Source organism: Arvicola amphibius, chromosome 1 (assembly GCF_903992535.2).
Source record: "Arvicola amphibius chromosome 1, mArvAmp1.2, whole genome shotgun sequence".
Lineage (NCBI taxonomy): Eukaryota > Metazoa > Chordata > Mammalia > Rodentia > Cricetidae > Arvicola > Arvicola amphibius.
In genome coordinates, this window is record NC_052047.1 from 48,641,600 (window position 1) to 48,663,117 (window position 21,518).

The window sequence follows — 21,518 nt, forward strand, 5'->3', positions numbered from 1 at the left end:
CTCCAACTCCAGGGGATCTGTTGAGATCCTCTTCCAGCCACCAAAGTCACCTGCACTCATAGTATTCTAGTCACGTATTCTCGCATACTCACACATACTCATAATTAAAAATAGAAATCAAAAAATTTAAATATAAAAATAAACAATAAAAACGATCAAACCTAAAGGCAAAGTGGAAGGAGACAACCAACTTCTGAACATTGTCCTCTGACCTCTGCGTGTACCCCATGGCGTGTACACATCCACATTTACACTCACACAAGTGAGATTTTATATACATATAAACTTAAATATCCCATATATTTATATATAAAATAAATATATAATGTATTATATAGGTATGTTTATTTACATAAATTATGCATAACTTTTAAAATAACTTTACTTACTTATTTGCTTATTTTTTTTAAAAAAAAACAACAGTTCTGAGCTAGGCCTGATAGCATAGGTCCATACTCTGAATCTGAGACTGAGCTAGAAGGATTGAAAGCTTTGGTCCTTCTGAGCTACAGGAGAGTTCAAAAGTGGTCTAGCCAGCTGAGAGAGATGCTGACTCCGTATATAACAATGACAATGATAGTCTAGTATGCTGCTCAATAACAGAGCACTTAGCTAGTATGCACATGGTCTTGAGTTACTTCACTAGGACCACATGCAAATAAAAGAAAAGAGAGAGAAGGAAGGAAGGAAGGAAGGAAGGAAGGAAGGAAGGAAGGAAGGAAGAAAGGAAGGGAAAGGAAAGGAAGAAAACCAGGAACTAGAGATGGTTCAGTGGCTATAATCGCTGCCTAATCTTCACAAAATCTGGGTTCAATTCCCAGCACCCACATGGTAGTTCACTTCAGTCTGTAACTCCAGTTCCAGGAGATCTGACATCCTTTTCTGCCCTCTGAGGGCACAGGCATATATGCAGTACCCAGACACAGATGCAGGCAGAACACCTATATACATTAAATAAAAACCAAGTAAACAGATAATCACAATTTGGGTACTGTGTGACTTTGTGATCTTACTAACTCATATTTGGCCTTGGACAAATGAGTGACCAGAGACCAGTTTGTCCGTCAAACCCAGCATGTCACAGAATTGTATTATACAACCAGAGGCATTGAGGATCTCGTTGTTTGGAAAAGAGAGAATTTTTTAAAGCATGCTTTTCTGTGACTGAGAAATACTATACAGAAAGGAAAAACTATGCTAAGGTAAGTTAGATAAAAATAATTTAACATACTCTCAACTCTTTCTTTCCTTCTTTCTTTCTTTCCTTTTTTGGAAAGCATATTCAGCATAGAAGTCAATGGTCAAAAGCTGGTCTTTTAGTGATTTTGAAAACAGGAATAAAATGCATATTTGAATTTAGAAACATCTTTAATTTGACACTAGAGCCATGGTAAAAGGAGATTAGAAAGTTTTTCAGCTGCCTGAGATTTTCAATGAGCTCCCTAAGGATGTGGGTGGCTATCTTTGATTTTACGATTGAGCCGATTAGTATGAAAGAAACACAGTGTCAGGCATTAGAAACACATTTTTATTATCTCACATTTGTGCCATTCATGTCCTCTCTGAATCGGAAGCATACTTCATAATGCCTTGGTTAATACGGGCGAGGGTATAGTTAATGGACTGCAGCTGTGCACGGAGAGAGTGGGTGGCTGGGAGCCCAGGCAGGCTGCATAAAACTACCTTGTAAAAGGAAGGGTGGTCACCAAGGACCAAAGTCCAGAAACTTCAATTCATCAGATTCACGCAGATTTGAAGACAACTGGCTCACACAAAGCAAGCACTTGACTTCCTGAGGTCAAGGTAGAAGACCGAGTGATGGGTAAGAGAGGCTCGCAACTGCCAATTCCTAGAAAAGCACCAGAGAGTTACTTTTAGAAAGAGTCTGTCTGTCACAGTGAAGGTAAAACAACAGAAAGCTTCACCAGAGAGCTGCAAACATGGAATTATTCTTAGGAGGGAGAAAGCATCAGGATTTAACATCAAGGGCAGAAGGCATCTTATAGAAAACTATCGCTTAAAGCGCACACAAATGGGTGCAGAGAGATGGCTAAGTAGGGAAGGGCATCTGATTTCATTCCCAGGGACAAGCATGATAGAAGGTGAGAATCAACTCCCTTGCTTGTGCATTGTAGTGTGTGTGTATGTGTGTGTGCATAAATAATGAATGAAAAGTTAAAACCCTTAGGAGGACTGGTTTAGTTGAGAGTGCCATGTGGAGAGCTAATGTGATGCAGTAACTCATTCTTGTATTGTTATGGAGGCAGGGGGAGTTGTGTGTGTTATGGTAAAACGCTGCAGGTCCCCACGTGGTGACAGTGGGCAGTGGGCCACGAGACCACAGCGGGCCACAAAGGCAGCCGGTCCCAGGCAGGGAGCCACGCAGCTGGTGAGAGACAAAGACCTATTAGGCACGCCATGCAGAGAAAGTGGGTATTGAGTTAGTGGCTTATAGAGGGGGATGGGAAAGGAGGAAGGGGAGAAGGAAGAAGAGCAGAGAGGCAGAGAAAGAGAGAGAAAGAGAAACAGAGAGGGGGAAGAGGAGAAGTGGGGAGAAGAGAGAGAGACCAAAAGGAAGAGCTTGCCAGGCTGGGGGTGGGGGTCCGCTTGCCTCGGTAGACAGGGGAAGGAGTGGATGGGGCTCGTCTCTTAAAGGGACAGGACAGACCATTACAGTGTGTCTATATGGAAGACGGATGGCACTATAGCTCTTTAGCAGTCATTCCTTAAGTACTGTCTATCTGGATTTTTGTTTGTTTATTTATTTAATCTTATGTATGTGGGTGTTTTGTCTACCTGTACATCTGTGCATCATGTACATTCAGTGCCCTAAGAGGACCAGAAGGACATAGGATCCCCTAGGACTGCAATTATAGACAGTTGTGAGCCACCATGTGGGTTCTGGGACTTGAACTAGGATCCTCTAGAAGAGCAGCAAGGCAAGTGCCCCTTCATCATGCAACCCATGGTCTCCTAGCCCCTTCTCTTTTTAAATTATTTATTATTTATTTATTATTTATTTATTATTTGTTTTTTTTTTGTCTGGGTGGGGGTGGTTTTGTCTGTGTGCTTCATGCAGTGCCTGGTGTATGGCAGAGGTCGGAAGAGGAACATCAGTGCCCCCAGGACTGAAGCTAAACCACCATGAACCATCAAGAAGGTGTCGGAGCCACCTTTTGGGTGACTTTTGCCATGGAGGGTTTGCACGTTCCAGGGAAGGGGCATGAGGGTTAGAAAAGTGGGTAGGAGGGACAGAGATTGAAAGAGTCACAGACACGGGAGAGTGACAAGAGGACAGCTCAGAATACTGAATTCTTCTGAGTTTGCCGCGTTCAATTTTTTCACTCAGGTTATACCCCATACAAAAGGGGGAAGAAGGCAAAAGACTGCTTTAACATGATACAAAGGACAACCAGAACAGTTACTTGTCCTAAACTTGTGACATCGAGTCATTATTTCCTGAGAAAAGCATTGTGTTGTTTAGACAGTAAACCCACCCATACCAAGTATCCTGAAGGCAGCCACTCCTAAGTCAAACCTCCTGTTTTAAAGAAGGAGCAGAACTATGCTTGAATTCTCTAACCTTAGGGTGGAGTGGATCTATCTCTATGGGTCATCTTAATGTCCAAAACACCAAGTAATCACACCCTAGGTTAGGGTGTGTAGTCACACTTGTCAACAACTTTCATACAAAAAATAGGCTCACATTTCTCAGTCTCTACAAACAGGTCCTGGGGACTGAAGCCAGGTCCTCTGGAAGAGCAGTAAGTGCTCTTAACCACTGAGCCATCTCTCCAGCCCCCCCTCTCTTTCTGTGTGTGTGTGTGTGTGTGTGTGTGTGTGTGTGTGAGAGGAGAGAGAGAGAGAGGAGAGAGAGATGAGGAGGAGAGAGAGGAGGAGAGAGGAGAGGATAGAGAGGAGAGCGAGAGGAGGGCAGGAGAGGGAGAGGGAGAGGGAAGAGGGTTTCTCGCCAATGCAAAACTTAACCAGTTACACTAGGTTTCTAGGTTTGCTGGACAGTGAGCTCCAGGAATCTGTCTGTTTCTGCCCTCCCAGCACAGGGATTGCAAAAAAATGTCCCAAGCCCAGGTTTTGTTGTGTGAGTTTTAGGGACACAACTCAGTTCCTTATGCTTGTACAACTGATATCTCCCTAGTGAAATTACCTGGGCACGAGTGAAAGAAACACGGAACATGCAACAAACCCACTTAGGAGTTTATTAGAGGGGGTGCATACAGTCCTGAGAATCGCTGTGCCCGAGAGAGCGAGAAAGATTGGCGCATCCAGCTTTTAAAGCTGCCTAATGCATGCACACAGGGGGTTGGCATGACTACATCATACGCAGATGACGCAGATGACGCAGATGACGCAGATGACGGGCTCATGCATGCACACAAGGGCTTAGCTGAGTCATATGTAGATGGAACCACACGTGTGCACATGGGTCATGCAAGACCCTTCAACATTCAGGCATCTCCACACCCGAAGGCCCATCTGCATGTGCTTGCCTTTAGAACCCGGAAGTGGAGCCTTATTTGTGGCTGAATAATTACACCTAGCCCTTAAGTATCTTTTATGTTCCAGGCACTGTTCTTGGCATCTGAAGTAAAATCAATGATCAGAATGGCATGCTTGTCTCTACCAGCATTCTTTTTCTTTCCTTCCTTCCTTTCTTTCCTCCTTTCTTTCGAAACAGGGTCTTTCTATGCAGTCCTGACTGTCCTGGATCTTTCTCTGTAAACCAGGCTGTCCTGGAGCTCACAGAAATCTGCCTGCCTCTGCCTCCCAAGTGCTGGGATTAAAGTCCTGCAACATCATACCAGGTCTCTCAGAACTTTCTTATATGGGGAGATAAGCAACAAAAGGTAATTTTGGTGTCATGTGTCTCACACCTGGAATTCCAGCACTTGGGGGCCAGAACAGGGAGATCAAGAGTTCTACATAGCCAGTTTGAGGTCATCCTGTTTTACCTTAGACTTTACTTAAGCAAACATAAGCATTTCGGTACATCAGAAAAGGGGAAGAGGTATGGAAAATTCACACGTGCCTAACACCAGAGAGACTTGTGTCAGGATAGGAGGGTGGGTGCTGAGTCAGGCATCCAGGAATGGTCTCTGGGAATAGTGAAGAGAGTTCCCTGGAGTACTATACTGTGGAAGAGCATTCTAAGAAACAGAGAGTGCAGTGGCACAGGGTGGGAGAGAAGATGCCTGGCAGGTTGAAAGAACTGCAGGGAAGCCATAGTGGCCTGGGAGGATAAGTTTAGGAGAATGGAAGGGCTGAGGCCGAGGGTCACAGTGCAGTGATTGAGAGTGTGTAGATGTTCCAATATGGACTTTGGGGATGACCTTAACACAAGTGAGGGCAAGAGCAGGGGAGTATGGGAGAGAGGAGAGTTCAGAGTCCTAAGTGGAGGAGGGGATGGCACCTAATACATACATGCTCAAGGTTTGACTCTGTTAAGAACTGACGATAAGAGGGGTAAGAATGGACACAGGGAAAGCAGTGACCGAGAGAGAAGGTGGTTTTGCTAGTCAGGGTGTGTGCTGACTGGTTTTGTGTGTCAACTTCACACAAGTTAGAATTACCAGAGAAGGAGCCTCAGTGGAGAAAATCCAGTTGTAAGACATTTTCTCAATTCGTGATCAATAGGAGAGGGTCCAGGCCATGGTGGGTGATGCCATCCCTGGGCTGGTGGTCCTGGGTTCTATAAGAAAGCAGGATTGCTGTGGGACAATGGTCTTTTATCCTGTCACTTGTATTATTTTTAATAAGACGCTGATTTCTCAGTAGCCAGGCAGGAAAGTAGAGGTAGGGCAAGCAGGCAGAAAGTAGAGGCGGGGCAATGAGAATGCTGGGAAGAGGGAAGCACAGTCTGCAGTTGTGACCCAGACACAGAGGAAGCAAAATATGACTGCCTCGCCAAAAAAAGTACCAAGCCACGTGGCTAACATAGACAGTATGGGTTAATGTAAGCTATAAGAATTAGTTAATAAGAAGCCTGAGGTAATGGGCCAATCAGTTTATAATATCAACCTCTGTGTATCTATTTGGGACTAAATGGCTGTGGGTGGTGTGTAGCTAACCATAGAAGGACCAGGTTAGGACAAAAACCTCTCTCAACACAGGATGGGCAAGCCAAGGGAAGCAAGCCAGTAAGCAGCAGCCCTCCAAGGCCTCCACATCAGCTCTTGCCTCAAGGATCCAACCCTGCTTGAATTCCTGTCCTGACTTCCTTCAGTGATGAACAGCAATGTGGAAGTGTAAGCTGAATAAACCCTTTCCTCACCAACTTTGTTCATGGAGTTTGTCTCACCAATAGAAACCCTAACTAAGGCAGGGTGGTGATAAAAGTGGCCTGTTAAGGATATTTTTGGCCTGACAGTGGTGGTGGCACATGGCTTTAATCCCAGCACCCAGGAGACAGAGGCAGGTGGATCTCTGTGAATTCGAGACCAACCTGGTCTACAGAGCAAGTTCTAGGACAGTCAGAACTATTACACAGACCTTGTCTTGAAAAGCAAAACAAAAGAAAGAATATTTTTTTGAAAGTAGGTAAAACAGAATTTCCCAAGAAAATGTGGATAACCCATGTCTGGCCTCACAACTGGCTAGATGGAGTTGCCCTGACTCGCAATAGAACCCTCTAAGGTTTGGAGGAAAGAAGTGGCGGGGGGGGGTGGGGAGGTTTTTGGTCTAAAGTTCCATTTCTCGTCCCTACTGAGATTGGTCCAAAACAGATGTTCGAGTGCAGCTGTGGGTAGTCAGGAAGCCAGCGTTGGGAACCAAGAGAGCCCAGAGAAGAGATAAAGTCTTGGGGTCTGTTAATATGGGTGTTGCATTTAAAGGCCTGAGACTGCATAAGACAACTACATAGGAGAGCACACTTAAGGCAGACGATAACAGTTAAAAAGTGAGAACAACTGGATGACAGTCTCAGGAGATGCCAAAAAATGTGATAAGCCTCAAATATTCATCCTTGACTTAAAAAAAGAGTAAATATCAACAGGAGGCTTAGAGGGACCAAGAAACGAGTTAGGGACAGGGGAAGAAATAGAGACCCCTGTAAAGAACGGAGACTATTGTGTCCTTAGGGGAAGACATGTATTTGTAATTTTTTTTATTTCAAATTATGAAACATTCAGACTGACTGAGCAAGTGTGGTGGTTTGAAAAAAATGACTTCCAAAGTCAGTGGTACTCTTAGGGGTGTGGCCTTGTTGGAGGAAGTGTGTCACTGGGGGTGGGCTTTGAGGCTTTTTTCTCAAGCTTCACTCAGTATGACTGTCAGTTGACTTCCTGTTGTCTTCTGGTTAAAATGTAGCACTCTGAGCTCCAGCATCACATCTGCCTGCATGCCTCCATGCTTCCCATCATGATAATAGACTGAACATCTAAAAATGTAAGTGAGTCACCCTAATTAAATGTTTTCTTCGTAGGAGTTGTCATGGTCATGGTGTCTCTTCACAACAATAGGAAACCCCCAGACATCAAGTAAAACAGCAGAACTATGGAAAAGAAAATAATCCATTATTTCATCTGTCTCTACTCCCTTTGGGGTACCAAGTTAACAACCTAGCATTTGTCCCTTCCTATCTTTTGCATGGTTCAGTAGTATACGCATTTATGTAGGTCATCTCTGTAGACATTCTTGCATATGCTTTGCTTGATGAAAAACAATCTTATCACATATTTTAAATGTTACTAGTGTATCAATCACATCCCCCAAAATACTTAGGTGTAGTTAATGCAACCTCATTCTGCTAATATAATGTATATTATACTAAGTATATGTACATGAAGTACACACACATACACACAATGTTTAAATATAGTATTGTGGTCTGGATGTAAAATCTCTCCCACAGGCACAGGTGCTTGAACATTTGGTCTCCAGCTAGTGGTAGTATTTGTGGAAGTTATGGACCATTTGAGAAGGAAGTGGACCTCCCAGAGAGGCCTTGACGATTATAGTCCACCCCACTTCCGGTCTCCTCTCTGCTGAGTGCTCCACCCAGATGTGAACTAGCAGCTGCGAGCTCCTGCCATCACAGCTGTTTCTGCCTTTGTGGCTTCCATGCTATAATGGACCCTTACCCCCAAAGTGTGAATCAAAACAAACCCTTCCTTAAGCTGCTTCTTGTCAGGTATTTGCTCACAGAAACAAGAAAAGTGAATAATGAGCACATTAAGATATAGATACATTAATAATATGTCATGCTAGTTTTTCTTAGCCAATTTTCAGTCCGTTTTTTTTTTTTTTTACTGTCCTCATTTCAGCATCCACCCAGATCTGACCCCAGCACAGCAGAACTGCTAACACCAAGGAGTCCATGCCTCACATTGTCCTTACATTCATGTGTCATAAACCATAAGGAGTCTGCATACAAACAAACACACACAGTGCAGTATTAGTCTGACTCCAGGAACGTAAGACAGCGGCTTGCCCTTCTCCCTCAGCACTTGGGAGAATCCTAATTCACAAGAAGTTCTGATTCCACCTTGAAAGTTGAAGCCTAGGATTTTGTGAAACAGAGACATCATTCAGCCAGTTTGCCAAATTCAGCGAGAGAGAGAGAGAGAGAGAGAGAGGAGAGGAGACGAAGGAGAGAGAGAGAGAGAGATAGAGAGAGAGAGAGAGAGAGGAATTTAATTAAACCTTCCCTCAGGATGTGCTCACTTTACTTTAAATTTTTTTTCTGTAACTTCGCATAAAGCCTTCTATATTGGCTTGTTATTAATTATTTCTATATGCCCAGGCGTTGAATCACTAGGTCAAAGGTTATATGGATTCATTATTTTAATAGACATTACTAGAGTGCTTTCTTTCAAAAAACAGTTCACAATCTAACAAGCAATGTGTGAGACTGCAATAGCAGTCTTTTGCATGGTTTCAGTCTTGTGAATGTAAAGGAATGCCACATAATTGATGAGGGTATTTTTATTTGGTGTTTTTAGGCAAGGTCTCATGTAGCCCAAGATGACCTCAAACTCACTATGTCGTTGAGGATGGCCTTGTTCTTCCTGCCTCTTTGTTCTGAGTACGGGAGTATAGGCCTATGCTACCACACCTGGCTAAATACCTCATTTTTATCCTAATTTGCGAGTACCCAAGATGCTGTTGAGTTTATCAACCTTTTAGCATGCTTATTAATCACTTGGACTTGTTATTCTGTGAATTCCCTGTCTTGCCCATTAAAAAAATGGGAATGTTTGGCTGGAGCGATGGTTTTCAGTGGTTAAGAGCACTGACTACTCTTCCAGAGGACCCAGTTCAATTCCCAGCACCCATGTGATAGCTCACAACTGTCTGTAACTCCAAGATCTGACATTCTCACACAGACATACAAGCAGGCAAAACACTAATGCATATAAAAAATAATTACAAACGGAATTTTTTCCTATCAATTTCTATGAATTTGCTGTGTGACGAGAAATATTTACCCTTTGTGTGTTGTCTATGGTTGCACATGCTTTTCCTAATCTAGTTTGACTAGATTAGTTTTGACTAGTTTTTGACATGATTTGTTTTGGTATCATTGCCATTTAAACATTTAAACTTTGTTGCCCATACGTTGGACATTTCCTAAGTTTTCTGGGTTTAGTATTTTTTTATATGTGTGTTCTCTGTACCCCTATATCACACGGAGCCACCTAAATGTTTTTCTAAGGTTATTGCTTACACTTAAGTTTTTAAATCCATTCAGAATTTGTTTTAGACTTGTGAGCAAGAGACCGAGTTCATTTTGTTCTAGATGAAAACCGGTTACACCGGCACTATTTATTTTAAATAAACCATTCTTTCCCCACAGAATTGAAATACTGCCTTTGTCACATATTAAATTATGATATATGCTGAGATCTATTTTTGGATTCACTCTTCGGTTCCCCTGATTTGTCTGCCCTGATGCCGATACCATGTTGATTGTGTTACCATGGTTTTTATCACGGCGGCCTTCAGTTGAAGACCGGCCTCTCATTATTTATCTTCTACAGAACTTTCCTTCGCAACTCAGGCATCATATATTTTTGTGTGGATTCTTGAATGATCCTGTCCAACTTACTGCCCCTTGTTCAAGAGAGAACCACTAGGGTAGCAACTCTGATTCTCCTGCTTGCTTAACAGTGTCACTGTGCATCAAAACATGCAAAAAGTTCAATACTTTTTTGCTATAGAGATGAACACTTTGCATTGGTATGAATCTTGGTTTATTGATACGAATTTAAGGTCAATTTTGTTATATGTCTATTTCTGCTCTTGATTAAGGTATTATGTTTGTGCAGCTCATTTGAAAATGTAATGCACAATAAAGAAATATAGGTTAACAGATAATTATCTATAATAGTCAAGCTTGTAGTCATGTTAGTTAGGTTTTCTAGATGTACAGAGATGTACTTCAGATGGATAGGCATTCTTCAAACATTTCAAAGACTACAGAATATGGAATTGAAAATGTTTAAGAACTTAGGACTTTTCGTGACAGTGAGACACATCTGCTCCTGGCAGCACCAATTATTTCAAGAGGAGGATAAGCATCGAAGAAGCTCCTTATGGAGTTTTTTAGCCATTTGGGCAAGAAACTGTTCTTGCAGGACTGCTTGATGTTATGCTGTTTGAACTGGACATGCAAGACCCACAGAAAAAAATGACTGCTGAACTTGCCTAAAGGTGAGACTGTCCTTCAGGGTTCCTGCTTCATGAAAAGTCTGCCAGACATTCTGCAGGACACAAAAGAAAGTGACTGACAAACTGTCAATATAGGTGGAACTGTTTTTGAAATTTCCTGCTTCATGGAAAAGTCTGCTGGATACTATGGACCTATAGGCTGAAGATGGATGCCCCAATGATACAGAAGAACTTTGGGTGACTGTCCAGGCAGTGAGATATCTCTGTCAATTTTAGAGTTTTGGAAGTTGCTTACAATGCACTTCCTGTTTACTTAGGTAATATTATATCCTTCTGGAGTCTTGGGGGAGTTTAAGAATAGATAGTTATAGCTTTTCTTAGTTATGATAAAAGATAAAGCAGATATAAATATTATAACTATAATTCTTGCTTACTTACCTGTTTTGTTATACTTAATTTTTCTGTGTTAAAGTTAAAACCTTCCTTTTTATTTAACCAGAAAAGGGAAGGTGATGTGGGATTCCCCTCTGTATGTTGTGAATACCGTTGGTTAATAAAGAAACTGTCTTAGGCCTGTGCAGGGCAGAATATAGGTAAGCAGGGAAAAACTAAACTGAATGCTGGGAGAAACAAGTCAGAGTCAGGAGAGCCATGTAGCCCCATAGGAGACAGATGCTGGAATTTTGCCGGTAAGCCATGAGCCTTGTGGTAAAATATAAAATAATCAAAATGGGTTAAAATAAGTTGTAAAATCTAGCCAATAAGAAGTTAGAGCTAATAGGCCAAGCAGTGATTTAATTAATACAGTTTCTGTGTGGTTATTTCGGGAGTCTGGGTGGCTAGAAACAAACAAGTGGCCTCCTACTACACATTTTTTTAAAAATCATTGTATTTTTATTTTATGAGTATTTTGCCTGTATGACAATATGTGCACCCACATACATGCAGTGCCCATGCATGGCATTGGATTCCCAGAATTAAAGGTAGAGACTGTTGGAATTCAACATTTAAGTACTGGGCACTAAACCCTGATGGAGGAGAGTCATCTGTCTATGTGTTACTTTCATTGGTTAATAAAGAAACTGCTTGGCCTGATAGGTCAGAACATAGGTGGAGTGGAGTAGACAGAACATAATGCTGGGAAGAAGGGAAGTGAGTCAGTCGCCATGATTCTCCGAGCCGAGACAGATGTAGGCTAAGGTCCTTCCTGGTAAGCCACCACCTCGTGGTGCTACACACATTAATAGAAATGGATTAATCAAGATGTTGAGAATTAGCCAATAAGAGACTGAAACTAATGGGCCAAGCAGTAATTTAAATGAATACAGTTTCCATGTAATATATCGGGTATAAAGCTAGCTGTGCAGGAGCCTGGCAGTGAAAAGCAGGCCCACTGCTCCTCCTTCTACAAAACCCTGATTTTCTATAAGAGCAGCAAGTGTTCTTAACCTTTGAACTACCTCTCCATCCCATTATCACATATTTAAAATTGGGTGATTTCTGATATGAAGAGATATCTAGTCACTGTTCTAATTCCCCAGTTATTGTATGGCTTATTTTACTAAGGTAGCTAAGGCTCTCATTGGGGTTGGTGGAGGTAAGTGTCTAGGTAGTTTTAATCCACAGAATCCTTCCCATTTCCCCATCCTTCCCTGAAGAAAGAGCTTGTTTTCCAAGAACATCTCTCCCTAGCCTGAGTTTTGGTACCTGCACCTCTGTGGTGTCATCTAATATGGTCCTCTGTCTGCTGTAATTCACATGCTTCAGTGGTTGGATCCAGAAGGTTGATCAGACTCGGGTCAAATTTCTGACAAACGTTCATCTAGAAGATAACACAGAAGATCTGCTTGTTGTTCTAGTCGGAACTCCATCCATTGGTCTGTTAGGACCTCCACAATGCTGAAATTGCTTCATTAGTTTCATAATTGTTAACTACAGAAGTCCCTTCTACAAAAGCCAGTATCTTCTCCAAATACCTAGTGCCTGGGAATGTAGAAGAAAACAAGACCGTTTTAGGGGAGTTGGTCTCCTCAAACCACTAAATCCAGAAACCATGTTTTTTTTTTTTTATTTCCTTCCTAACTGCCAAGTAAAAATAAGCATAGTGTGTTGATACGGTTTCAATGTAGCATAATTGTTAACATAATTTTATTTCACTACTCATTGGGAGCTTTTTTCAGATGGCTCTTGAGTCTTTGGATACAGAGAAGAAGAAAAAGAAGAGAGGGGAGGGGAAGGGAGGGGAGGGGAGGGAAGGGGAGGGGAGGGGAGGGGAGGGGAGAGGAGAGGAGAGGAGAGGAGAGGAGAGGAGAGGAGAGGAGAGGAGAGGAGAGGGAGGGGAGAGGAGAGGAGAGGAGAGGAGAGGAGAAAACAGAAAATCAAATGCTCAGGTCAGGTGCATTTTTTTTCCTGGACCCATCAAGGCTGCCACCCAAAGGGTCCTGCTGTTCATGCTGTTCAGCAGGGGGAACTGAGCCTGGAAGCCCCTGTCCATGGGACTTGCTGATATTTGCTAAGTCATTACATTAGATCTTTTTCAGGCCGATAGAGTAGAAGAAATGCTGTTTAAAATTTGCATATCACGAGTTCATAGTGATGCTGCAGATGCAGTACAGGATTCTTCCATGGCTCTTCCTAGGTGCTTTCTCCCATGCCAACGAACTGCAGTTGCTGGGACTCCCAACAGAACTCCTGCAGATTTAGGCCAGGGTTTCTGGAAATATTTTCCACTTGCAACTCATTTTTACTTTGAGAGTTTTTTTTTCAGTTGCTGATGATTTAAACCCTTATGTATGCAAGTACTCTACCACTGAGCTACAACCTCAGATTTATATATTATATATATTATATATATATATATATACATATATATATATAGTATATATATATATATATGTTTATAAGACACATACACAAATAAAACCTTTGCTGGTAATAAATCATAAAGAACTTTACTTTAAAACAATTATTTGGTATGGATATATTTTAAGATTTTTTTCTTTGGTTTTTTGAGACAGGGTTTCTCTATGTACCCCTGGCTGTCTTGGAACTTACTCTGTGGACCTGCCTCTGCCTCAGGGTGCTGGGATCACAGGCATATGCCACCAATGCCAGGCTAACAATTTTAATATATTTATGACTTTTATTTTTGCATTTATATATATGTGAAACACATGCCATGGGCATGTGTGAAGGTCAAGGACCAACTTTCAGGGAGTCAATTCTCTTCCTTCCATGTCAGTCCTAAGGACAAAACTTCAGGCTTGGCAGCAAGTACCTCTATCTACTGAGTAATCTCATGAGCCTGGTGTGCTGTCTAATTTTTTTTGTCAGTTGGACACAGACTAGAGTCATTTGAGAGATTAGAACCCCAATTGAGAAAATGCTTCCATAAGATTGGGCTGTAGGCAAGCCTGTAGAGCATTTTCTTAATTAGTGATTGATGTGGGTGGGGACATCTTTGGGCTGGTGGTTCTAGGTTCTATAAGAAGGCAGGTTGAACAAGCCCTGGAGAGCAAGCTGCCAGAAAAGCAGCAACCTTCCATGGCCTCTGCATCAGCTCCTGCCTCCAGATTCCTGCTTGTTGTAGGGAGTTTGGGGGCCCCTTTGTTCTGTCCTGCCTGGCTAGCTTACACCCAAAATAATCACACAGAAACTGTATTAATTAAAACACTGCTTGGCCATTAGCTCTAGCCTCCTATTGGCTAACTCTCACATCTTGATTTAACCCATTTCTATTAAATCTGTGTTCACCATGAGGTTGTGGCTTACCGGGAAAGATTTAGCATGATTGACCAGGCAGCTCCATGGCAGCTTTCTCTCTGCTTTCCCAGAATTCAGTTTTGTCTTCTCTGCCTACCTAAGTTCTGCCCTATCAGGCCAAGCAGTTTCTTTATTGATTAACCAATGAAAGCAACACATAAACAGAAGGACCTCCTACACCACCTGCCCTGTTTGAGTACCTGTCCTGACTTTCTTTGAACATAAACAGTGATGTGAAAGTTCGAGTCAAATAAACCCTCTCCTCCCCTAGTTGCTTTGGTCATGGTGTTTCAGCAGAGCAATAGTAACCCAAGACATTTGATGTAAATATAATTTAAACTTTCATTTGAGAATAAATCAAATTTGCGTACTAATTAGATGGCTGTATGTTGTGGTTTGAATGTGAAATGTCTCCAACGGGCTCATGTGTTTGAACTCTTGTCCCTTGAACTGTTTGAGAAGGTTTTGGATCCTTTATAGGGTAGTCTTGCTGGATAACATGGGCTAAACACATGAGCCTGTGGGGTGTGTCAATGATGGAGGGCCATCCACTAGGGCATGAAGAGTGTTCCAGTGGCTACACTCCCAAAGAAAAATTACTTTCCCCCTTCAATATCCATAAAGGGCCAATTGTTCCTCAGCCAGAGGTAAGGTCTTGTGAGCTTCTTGCTCATCTATGCTAGAATTCTGATTGGCTTGATCTTCTATAGGTCTTGTGTAAGAAACCATAGCTCCTAAGTACATCAAGATTCCATGTCCACAAGACTCCATTCTATTCTCGGATTGTTATATTCATTCTTTCTGCACTCACTTTGAGATGGCCCTTGAGTCTTAGGGAAGGTTGATACTGATATCTCTTCTAGCATTCAACAGTCCACATATGCTTAGCAGTCTCAACAGTTATGAGTCTATATTAATCACTGCCCACTGTAAAAAGAAGTTTCTCTGACTAAGATGAAGAGCACTGATCTTCAGGTACAGATGTGAATATTTAGAAGATAGTTGGCAACCATCTCCATTTAGCACAATTACAGTAAGATTTCCCCTCTAGGTCCTCTGACCTACTAAAGCAATGGGCTTTGAAAGCATGAATTTCCAACTGGGCAGAAGGCTTCCAATCCAATCAGAAAGTCGTTGGTTACCCCTTTCACATTAGTGTCACTAGTGTGTCAGTGAATACAATCTTACCTACCAGGTATATTTAATTCTTTTTTATTCTCTCCTCAAGACAGGGTCTTACCACATACCTCTGGCTGTCCTAAAACTCATTATGTAGATCAGTTTGGCCTCACACTCACAGAGATCTACCTGCCTCTGCCTCCCAATTACTGGGATTAAAGACATGAACCACTACATCTGGCTGTTTATTTCTCTATGTAAAAGTAAATATGCACATCTACCTTGTTGTATATAAAATTGCTTTCATCTTTAATATATGGTAAAATTGGGTGTATGCCAAGAAATTATTTTAAAATACATTCTTTTGGATTGGAGAGATGGCTCAGTGGTTAAGAGCACTGGCTGCTCTTCCAGAGGCCCTGAGTTCAAGTCCCAGTACCCATATGGTGACTCACAACCATCTGTAATGAGATCTGGTGCCCTCTTGTGAACTGCAAGCATACGTGTAGGCAGAACACTGTATACATAATAAATAAATCTTTAATATATAAATTCCTTTATTATTTCATATCAGTAAATGTTTGGTTTATATGCCTACCTTATATATCTATATACCCAGGGTTGTGTAAAAAATTCTTGAACAAAAAAGAATTGTGAGTGAAAAAGTTTAAGAATCCTCTAACTTTATTGTTACAGTTCAATATTTGAGAGGCAGTGTGTTCAACATTCAGCTGACCTAAATGGGTCAATGAGAGAAATAATGAGTGGCCCCAGGGAGAATAGGCAGAGCCCAAAGGTTGCAAGAGTTTTTTTTTTTTTTGAGAATGGTAGCAACGTGTCATGGCTATGGTGACTGTATCAGGTTCTTATATTCATCTCCAATTTTTATAATCAATAAACAGTAAAAGAAATCCCTTCACTAGATGATTTCAGGAAACCACTTTAGGGCAAACAAAAGGGAAGCTTTTAGCCCATGACTTCACTTTACAATATCAAAAAATGGAAATAAAATTTCAGTACGCACATCCCCTGGGAAATAACAAGATATATGGAGCCATTGTATCACAGAAAAGATTCGGGTAGGCTTGGTGATTGGTGATGCAAACTTCTAATCCCTGCACTCAGCAGGCAGGGGCAGTAAGGTCTCTGTGAATCTAAGACCCTCCTGGTCTACGTAGCAACCTCCACAACAGTCAGCACTACATAGAGAGACTCTCTCAAAAAAATTAGGAAAAAAAGAAAAGACGAAAGAAAGAAAGGTGGAAGGAAGGAAAAGGAAGGAAAGAAGGAAGGAAGAAAGGAAGGAAGGAAGGAAGGAAGGAAAGAAGGAAGGAAAGAAGATATTAAAGAGTCTCAGGATCTCTAGGCAAGTTTGAGTGGTGAAGATTTTTTTTTTCTAAGTTAATTAAGAGTGTAACAGGCCTAGCAGAAATGAAGGTATTCTCAAGAAAGCCTTGTGTGTCTCAATCTATCAGTGTATTCCAACAGCAGACCCCAAGGAAGAGCCAGTTTCTCCAGGAATCTCATGCTTAGAGAAAAGAAAATCAGCAGCCAGAGAGGAAACTTGTCCTGTAGGAAGAGATTTCACACAGTTCTATCAACTCAGACCACCTTATAGGACAAGGGTCAATGACAGGTGGGAATCACACCTAAAATGAGAGATCTTGGATGTGCAAATTTTTGGCTGTCTATTAAATCTCACATCAAGACCTCAGGGACAGACAGGATCCCTTGGTCCCTCTTTCCAATGTATCTATATTGAATGCATTTCCTTTTTCTGGTTTCCACTCCAAAACAGGGTTTTCTGTTACCACTCTGGCTATCCTAGAACCCAATTTGTAGATGAGGCTGGCCTTGAGTGCACAGCATCCACCTGCCCCTGCCTCTCAAGTGCTGGGATTAAAGGCATGTGTCACCACCAGCAGGCTTAATTTCGCTTTTAAAATTCCCTTATTGAGGACAGCTGTCCAGACCTGTCTTGGGGTACATATTGTTACTTCCAAGTTCCAAAAAAGACTATGATAGTGACTACTTCTTCAAATGAAAAAGGAGCAATGTATGACTTTAAGGAGCATTTTAAACAAAGACATTAATAAAGGAACTGTGATTTTCTAGAAACTGAGAGAAATGAACACTTACGGATTTTCTGGTAAGGAATGCAAATAATTGTGTTTGAAGGAGTCCAGTAAACACAGATAAAATGGTAACTAGGGTATAGGTCTGTGGTCGAGTGTATGCATGAGAATTTCTGGGAGGAATCCTGTTACAGAGAAGGTGGTGTTGATGACAGCTGTGGTTCTGTGGAGGGCTTGGAATGTTGCAACACTCCAGGGTTTAGCTATCTGAACTGGGGCTAGGTCTAGCCCTGAGAAACAGCCAGTCCTTGCCCACCACTGTGTTTGAACTAACGTCTGTAACTAATAGACAGAAACATTGAAAGACAGTCAGTTCTAGAGGCAGAAATTAGAATGGTGTTTGCCGAGAGCCGAGGTGAGATGAAGGGGTCGGATAATGTTAACAAGGACGTTAGTGGGTAGAGTTTTGGTTTCCAAGATGAAAAAGGTTCTGGAAGAAGGTGTGTAAATGTACTGAATTTTCCTGCATAGCACACATTAAGAATGGGGCCAGGATGATCTGGTGATATGGTTGAGTGGCTACAAGCATAAGTTGCTCTTGCCAAGGATCCCAGGTCTCTACCCGGAACCCACATGGCAGTTTGCAGCCATCTGTAACTCCAGTCTCCGGGAATCCACCCTCTCCTAGACTCCACAGACACCTACATGCATGTGGTGCATAGACATGCATGCAGACAAAACACCGACACACATAAAAATACACACACACATACATACATACATACATACATACACACATACATACATATGCCGGGGTGATGGCATATGCCTTTAATTCCAGCACTCAAGAGGCAGTGGCAAGCGGAACTCTGGACTATATAGTGAGTTCCAGGATAACCACGGCTACACAGACAGACCTGGTCTCACAAAACAAAACAAACAAAAACAAAAATCTTTTAGAATATATTAACTTAGCAAGCCACTAGCTTCCACTAAACCAAAACATAAAAATATCATCAGATAGCATCTTGAACCTATAGAAAGAAAAGCTCCCTCCACCTCCCTGTACCTGCCTCTCTAAGGTACCACAGATGTATTTTAAATTGCCTTGGTTTATGACAGTCTCTGTCCTGTAAAGCTATCAACGTCATGAAACTGCTCCCACAATGGAACATGGAATTTGGGGTTGCGTAAACCTATGTTCTTGCACCATAGTTATGTACTATCAGTAGGTACTCGCATGAGATTCTGGGGTCAATCCTGTAGCACCAGAAAAACAAGGATAAAAGATAGATCTATAGTTTACCCAAATAAGAAAACAACATGTGATCTAAATCAGCAACAAGGAGGTAGGAATCTAAACCAACTGAATGGGAATTCTGGAGCCAAAGCACACAATGAATTCAAGGAAAATTCAGTAAGTATTATTAGGATACCCAATCAAGAAGAAGAAAAAAAAATCTGTGGACTGGATGGAAGTCAGTTTATCTGAAATTCTCCAGGTAAGAAAAACTGGCTGTGTGTGATGGCACACTCCTTTAATTCCAGTACTCAGGAGGCAGGCAGATCTCTGTGAGTTCAAGGCCAGCCTGGTCTACAGAGTTCCAGTACAGCTAGAGCTACAAAGAGCAACCGTATCTCAGGAGAAAGAAAGAAAAACTGATGACTAAGCGAAAAGTCATAAAAGAAAATCCTTGGAATACACAGGGCACCACCATGAAACTGCTGCTCCAGGTTAGGATGAGTCCAGTAAGAAAAGTGCAGAAGGCAGAACTTGTTTAAGGAAGTAATAACTGCGGCTGCAGAGTTGGGTCAGTGTGTAAGAGCACTTGCTCTGACTGGGGACCCAGGGTCCAGTCCTAGTGTCCACATAGCCTTTTCAACAACCATCGGCAACTTCATTTCCAGGGAATGTGATGATCTTGTCTGACTTCCTTGGGTACTAGGCATGCATGTGGTGTCCATATACATGCAGGCAAAGTACTCATACTCCTAAAATAGTAAAATCTGAGAGAGAGAGAGAGAGAGAGAGAGAGAGAGAGAGAGAGAGAGAGAGAGAGAGAGAATAAGTAAAACCTTCCAAGTTATGGACTTTTTCTGGTAAATGAAGTTCAAATATCTGTAATCCAAGCCTGCCAATTCCAGAATAATCACTCTGGCTTAATATTAATTAGAAATGTTTGGCCAATGGCGTAGGCTTATTACTAGCTAGCTATTACATCTTAAATTAACCCATCTTTATTAATCTATGTATTGACACATGGCCCATGGCTTACCAGTGGTGTTATGACATGTTGCTCCTTGGGCGGCTGCTGGTGTCTCCCAGACTCTGCCCTTTTTCTCCTTTATCTCTGCTTGGATTTCCCATCTGACTCTATTTTACCTTGCCATAGGCCAAAGCAGCTTTATTTATCAACCAATGGGAGCAACACATATTCACAACATATAGAAAGACATCCCACAGCAAATATCTCTCAAATATATTCAACCTAAAGACACATTATAAACAAACTGATGAAAATTGAGACTGAAGAGATGGTTCAGTGATTGAGAGCACTTGCTGCTCTTTCTGAGGATCTGGGCTCAATTCCCACCACCCACATAGTGCCATACATAACTCTGACCCCAGAAAATCCAATAGGCATGCACTTAGTGCACATATATGCATACAGGGAAAACATTCATATACATTAAGCAAAATAAATACATCAATCTAAAAATTATTTGCCTGAAAGTGTTGGTGCTTGCCTCTAATCTCAGGACTCAGAGGCAGAGACAGACAGAACTGTGACTTTGAGGTCAGACTGGTCTACAGCACAAGTTCCAGGACAGCCAGGACTACACAGAGAAATCCTTTTTCAAACATCCAAAGCAAAGCACAGAAAAACTGAAGACAGAATTTTGGAAGCAATCACAAGAGAATAGACAAGTTATACACAAGTGCAACCATTCTCTCCGCTTAGACTGGACGCGGGGCTTCTCAGCAGAATGCCTGTAAAGTCAGGCATGTTCAAAGTATTGAAAGAAACTGCCAGTCAAGAATACCTGGCCCGACAAGGCTACTCCTGAGAATTGCAGAACCGATAAGATGTTCTCAAATAAAAGCAGAGGGAGTGCCTTAGCGCCAAACTTGTTCTACAAGAACTGTGAGGGATCTTCAGGGTGAGATGAAAAGATGATAATTAGCAATGTCAGAGTATATAAAAGGATAAAATTCACTCCCAGAGTATGTTGGCAAATTAAATTCTCTAATATACTGGACAAGGTGGTGCATGCCTGCAATCCTAGTGCATGAGAAGCTGATGCAGGAGGACCACAGTTCAGAGCCAGCCTCAGTTACATAATAAGATCTTGTCTCAAAAGACCCTAAATAAACAAAACAAAAAGAATTCTTTTCTCTCTAGAACAGTAGATCTCTAATGTTCTTAAGCTCCCCCAACACCAAAACAAAATAAAAAACTCGGGGCACTGGTGGCCCACAGTTTTAATGCCAGCATTTGGGAGACAGAAGCATCAGATCTCTGTGAGTTTGAGGCCAGCCTGGTCTACAGAGTGAGTTCAAGGACAGTCTGGGTTGCGCAGAAAAACCCTGTCTTCAAGCAAACAGGGTTGGAGAGTTGGCTCAGTGGTGAAGGGCACTTGTTGTTGTGAAAAGACCTGGGTTTGATTCCCAGCAGCCACATGGAGGCTCAACTTCTCCTTGGGCACCAAGTATATATATGCTGCAGAGATGTGGACACATAAAATAATAAAAATGAATATTAAACAAACAAACCCAGAAAACAAAAAAAAGTCTAAAGTATGTGAGGTCAAGGGATGTAGCATAGTGGTAAATAGAATACTTTTAGCTCACAGGGGTCCTGGGTTCAATCCTCCCCACTAGAAAATCTGAGAAACTTGTAACAGGCCTGACAGAAATTAAGGTATTCTGTGTCT